A 6,000-nucleotide genomic window follows, 5' to 3' on the forward strand; every position below is an offset into this window, starting at 1 on the left:
GCAAACGCACCATGGGAAACAATATGCGTCGATTTCGTGGGACCACTCCCAAGGTCGCCGCACGGCAACACCGCACTAATCGTGTTTATAGATAAATTTTCGAAATTGGTGGAGGTCACACCTGCAAGAAGCGCAACAGCTGACGCATTCCTAAAGGCGTTCAGAGAAAAAATACTGGCGAGGGGAGGTGCACCAAAGCGATTGATCTCAGACAACGGCGTACAATTTACAAGCAGAAAGACGAAACAGGTAATGAAAACGTGGGGCATCACCCAACAATTCACGGCACCATAAATGTAAAGGACAGTGTATCAAGCAGTTAACACTATCCCATCTGTTCGGAGCAGAACCCAGCCGATTAGCTGCTTGCCAAATAGCACCTAATTCTTGGCCCTCAGCCGCTTATTTTGTTTGTTACTTATGTCTATGTCACTCATTTGTTTGTTAAAGCTTTGCGCGTGCTTGCCCTGCTAAACGCTCTCTGCCAGCTCGCTCTTCGCTATCTCCGCTTTGCGTCTGCCTACCGACGTCAGCCGAGCGAAGCTGCGCTTAGCGATCGGAGCGGCAATGTAAAGGGCAGGCAAGCCACACTTGCAATTTGGATGTCACGCATTAAAGAACATATCGTAATTTTATTTCTGCGCCGAGTTTTATTTAATTCGAAATAATTAGTCGGCCGATTGGGGAAACATTATCTCCACATAAAATTTGGTGACCCCGACGTGATCTCTGAGCGCAGATTCTGGGCTGGGGCGCCGAGACGTACTGGCAGAGGGTGCCAATGAAGTTGACCTGGGCGCGGTCGTTGACCTTCTTCTCAAATTGCTCGTTGAAGAGAATACTGGGCACGCTGGTGAGGGGCTCCTTGAGCCGCATTGTGGCTTCGCCGGCCTTACGAAGCAGCTGACTGCCCTCGGTGGTGTTGGCGCAGGTCTTGATGTTCTCCCAGTTGTTGATGTAGTGGCACAGCGCTGGCCGGGGTACACGTTGTCCGGGAAATTCTTGCCGGCCCGCATCAGGCAGTTGATGAAGTCGAGGGTGGTCAGCGACTCGCGCGTGTACTCAATCTGGTAGGCGTTGGCTTGGATGTGCTCGATGGCGCAGGCATGCACCTTGTTGCCGTAGCACTCGTTCGGTCCATGGTGGCAGGTGAAGGTCACCTCGGCGCCCTGCGTGAAGAACTGGGACTTGCCGAACGGCACAAATGTGAGATCCACCACATCGCGCAGCTCTCTTTACGGCCGGATACAGCTGCTCCGTAATGAACTTGGCGCTGTCCGGGCACAGGGACTCGTAGTAAATGGCAATGGGCACCTTGCCAGCGCTGTGGACGGAGGCGACAAGGCAGCCCAGCAGCAGGCAGACACCAATGAATTTGTGACTCATTTCGCTTTTTATGGAATTTTCGGACACGTAACCAGCGGCAGTTCCTTTGCGAGAGACGTCTAAGCGCGATTTGCAGAGATTTTTGACTGGAGGGGGGAGGGCTAATATATTTGCTTGCTACTAGGGCACTTGCAGGATCATGCTGGGTCGATTCCGTGCTCGGCGACGGCAACTCAGCGTCAGCGCCCGACTGCATGTGGAGCAGTGTGTGATGCTCGGCTTGGCAATTTCTACATGCCCCTGACTTGCAGCGTTGCAATGAATGGCCTTTGTTGAGGCAGTTTAGACATAAATGGCGCTTCTTCACCTCCTTGTATCGAGAAAAAACAGGGAGATCTATAAATGCCTGGCATCGGGATATGTAGTGATCGGAGGATTTGCAATACTTGCATGTTGAGCTATTATGATCGTTAATGGAGGCGATTAGGGTGCTAGGTTTACTTTCTCCCACCTGCTGGCTAGGAATTGTTACCATAGCCGATCCCAAATTTTCCAGCATCCGACATCTTGCTTCCAAGAATGAGGCCATGCCTGACCACCGAGGCAATCCTGACGTCGGCAAGTTCTCTTCCCATTTCTCCTTGGTCTTGTGGTCCAATTTCGTGCCTATGATGAAGATCAGCAACCCATCGGAAATCTCCTGCGGGGTCGCCAAGGTCTGAAGTGCACGCAAGTGCGAATTGATTTTATCGCTGAGCGCGCGCAAGCCGATAGCCGAGCCCTTCTCCACCCCTTGCAGCCCGAAAATAGCCTTGACATGTGACTGAAAATGTAACAGTTTATTATCGAATCGCAACATTAGTAAATTCAACGCCTTGTCGTAATTCTCCTCCTCCAGCGCAGCACCATCTAGACATACGCGAAGATATTGGAATTTTTCGATAATTGGTATACGATGGTCTTTGTGCACCATTGTCGAAAACATCGCGTGGAATTCTGGCCAATCCATGTAGCTCCCACCGAATCGCGGAAGCTGCAACTCGGGCATTCGAGAACGGCCTATACTATTATAGGCGAACAACGACGAATTCCCCTCGAGAGTATGCCGAGCCGTTGAATTGGCAACATTTACCGTGCGAGCAGCCATCAACTCCCGCGACAGCCTGGACCTAACCTTGACATAAACATTCGAAAAGTCCAGCCGGGCATCATGGGCTAACTGCAGGAAAACCAGCCTTTCAAGGCTCGTTTGAGCGGCATCGAAATCCGCATTCTTTCGCTCGATCTGCTCTAAGCGAGCTTGATCTTCTGCCTCATCTAACTCGGCAAGCTCTTCCTTGGTGAGAAAGCGATCCATGGCCAGTGGCAGAGCGAAAACAAGCGGAAACAGAACCAGTTCGAGACTATATCCAAGAAATAAGGAAGTTAAGGAGGTTCGGAACCTACACAGAGCAGGAAAAACTGGAAATAATATACCAGAACTGCCGGCTGCCGCTGAAACTATACGTGAAGAGTACAGAATTCCAAACGCTGTCGGAATTGATTATCATCACAGAGGAATTCGAATAAATTGAGACAGATGCAGGACTCTCCAAGGTTACAGGTCGCCAATGGAATTACCCACAAAACGACCAACCAGCATGGCAAAGGACGCAATACCGACAAAGGAAATGTCAAAGATGTGGAATCTATGGGCACGAGGCCCGAACATGCAGCAGGGAACCCGTACTGTACTGCTGGACCTGCAACAAACAAGGAGTACGCACAATAGACTGTTGCAGAAAACAACCGGAAAACACACAGGGCGCAGGACCAACCCGCGAATCTCCTGTGGCCCAAAACCAGCTGAGCGGGACAACACATAACTAATATTTAACAAGACCCAACTTTTAGGACGGGCCAGGATTGGATCACAACTGATGGAAGTAATAAGCAACAAGATGCATGATAAACGAAAGGGCGGCCGAAAAACTAAAAGGAGAAGGTATCGCGGATCGAAGCACTCGGAGAACAACACGAAGAATCAAACTAACAGTAGAACTAGGGGGAAAAGAAACCACCCAATCATTCCTAATCATGACAGGGGTACCAGACACCCCCATACTAGGAATGGAATTCTTAAAGGAGGCAGGCACATCAATAACGTGCGGAGAAGCCACAATCAACTTCAACGGGGAACCAAACCCAAAAAAAAAAGAGGAAAGCGCAAGACATTCGGTAACAGAGCCAACGGACGAGGAAATCGAAAAATGGATCACAACGGAGGTACAGAAATCCAACACTCTTGAAGGGGTGAGCAATGTTACGAAAAATCGGATATTTCTGAAGGATGACAGACCAGTCAAACAGAGGTATTACCCAAGAAACCCAGCGCAAATGGAAATCATCAACAAAGAGATCAGCGAACTCATAAGGCAAGATCTAATAGAACCATCACAAAGCCCATACAGCTCACCGATTGTCCTCATAAAAAAGAAAACTGGAGATTGGAGGGTCTGCGTGGACTACAGACTGTTAAACGAAAAAACAGAGAAGGATGCATACCCATTACCACGGATGGACTTTATTCTAAATCAGCTTAAAGAGGCTAAATACATTAGCACGCTCGACTTAAAGTCGGGTATTGGCAAATCCCAATGGAAAAACACAGAGCCGACACTACACAGCCTTTACAGCTCCCGGGCGATGGTTGTACCACGCAGGTCATGCCATTCGGACTCACAACAGCACCTGCAACGTTCCAAAGAGCCCTAGACTTGGTAATCGGACCGGACATGGAACCATTCGCTTTCGCATACCTATACGACATAATCGTGATTGGGCGGACGAAAGTTGAACACATGCAGAAACTACAAACGGTATTCGAACGACTACGGACAGCAAACCTACGCATTAACGCAGCAAAATGCCACTTTTTCCAAAAGAAACTTAAATATCTAGGACACATGGTGAGCGAGGAAGGAATACACACAGACCCAGACAAAGTGGCGGCCATCAAAGAACTCACCGCACCAACTACACTGAAACAGCTGCATAGTTTTTTGGGCCTGGCATCTTGGTACCGCAGATTCGTACCAGCGTACACCGAACGAGCAAAAGCTCTACAAGACCTATTAAAAAAGGGGCAAAAATTTGAGTGGGGCGAAGCACAAGAGAACAGCTTCCAAGACCTAAAGCTGTGTCTAACGGAAGCACCAATATTAGCATGCCCAGACTTCAGAAAAACATTCATACTCCAAACAGACGCAAGCGACTGCGGCCTAGGAGCGGTGTTGACCCACGAAGATGCGGACGGAGAACATGTAATTTCCTACGCAAGCTCAAAAGCGAGGAAACCAAATACTCCGCAACGGAAAAAGAATGCCTAGCCTTCTACTGGGGTAGACACAAGATGAGGATGTACCTAGAAGGCTACCAATCGTAATTACAGATCACCTAGCCCTCAAATGGTTAAATTCCATCGAAAGCCCATCCGGACGAGTAGCAAGATGGGCATTGGGACTGCAACCATTCTCATTCGAAATACGATATCCGAAAGGCAAGTTGAACGCAGTGGCGGACGGACTCTCCCGCTTACCACGCAGAACCCGAATAGCAGAAATTGTAGAATGCGCTTGGTATCAAAACAAATGGAACCAAGTAGAGATGACACCAAAAGAAGCTACGGATTATACCATAAAACACGGAAGATTATACCGACACATACCAAGCCAAACCGACGAAGACGATCAACCCTGGAAACTGTGCGTTCCAAAACAAGAGATACAGAGGGTACTAACCGAAAATCACACAAGCCCAACAGCCGGACATCTCGGGATCAGACGCACGAAAATCAGAATAAGGCAGCGATACTTTTGGCCAGGGCCAAGCAGAGACGTAACACGATTCGTACGAACATGCGAAAGCTGCCAAAAATTTAAGGTATCGCAGCAAGCATCGGCAGGCAAAATGCTGACCAAAATCGCAAACGCACCATGGGAAACAATATGCGTCGATTTCGTGGGACCACTCCCAAGGTCGCCGCACGGCAACACCGCACTAATCGTGTTTATCGATAAATTTTCGAAATTGGTGGAGGTCACACCTGCAAGAAGCGCAACAGCTGACGCATTCCTAAAGGCGTTCAGAGAAAAAATACTGGCGAGGGGAGGTGCACCAAAGCGATTGATCTCAGACAACGGCGTACAATTTACAAGCAGAAAGACGAAACAGGTAATAAAAACGTGGGGCATCACCCAACAATTCACGGCACCATAAATGTAAAGGACAGTGTATCAAGCAGTTAACACTATCCCATCTGTTCGGAGCAGAACCCAGCCGATTAGCTGCTTGCCAAATAGCACCTAATTCTTGGCCCTCAGCCGCTTATTTTGTTTGTTACTTATGTCTATGTCACTCATTTGTTTGTTAAAGCTTTGCGCGTGCTTGCCCTGCTAAACGCTCTCTGCCAGCTCGCTCTTCGCTATCTCCGCTTTGCGTCTGCCTACCAACGTCAGCCGAGCGAAGCTGCGCTTAGCGATCGGAGCGGCAATGTAAAGGGCAGGCAAGCCACACTTGCAATTTGGATGTCACGCATTAAAGAACATATCGTAATTTTATTTCTGCGCCAAGTTTTATTTAATTCGAAATAATTAGTCGGCCGATTGGGGAAACATTATCTCCACATAAAATTTG

The 6,000-nt window shown here is 48.7% G+C and overlaps 1 pseudogene; it reads right to left on the reverse strand.

Moving 5' to 3' along the window:
- LOC117191699 overlaps positions 1-1,424 on the reverse strand; it is a 51,884-nt pseudogene extending 50,460 nt beyond the window's left edge.
- Positions 1,425-6,000: the final 4,576 nt, after the last annotated feature.

This window comes from Drosophila miranda (assembly GCF_003369915.1).
Source record: "Drosophila miranda strain MSH22 chromosome Y unlocalized genomic scaffold, D.miranda_PacBio2.1 Contig_Y1_pilon, whole genome shotgun sequence".
Classification (NCBI taxonomy): domain Eukaryota; kingdom Metazoa; phylum Arthropoda; class Insecta; order Diptera; family Drosophilidae; genus Drosophila; species Drosophila miranda.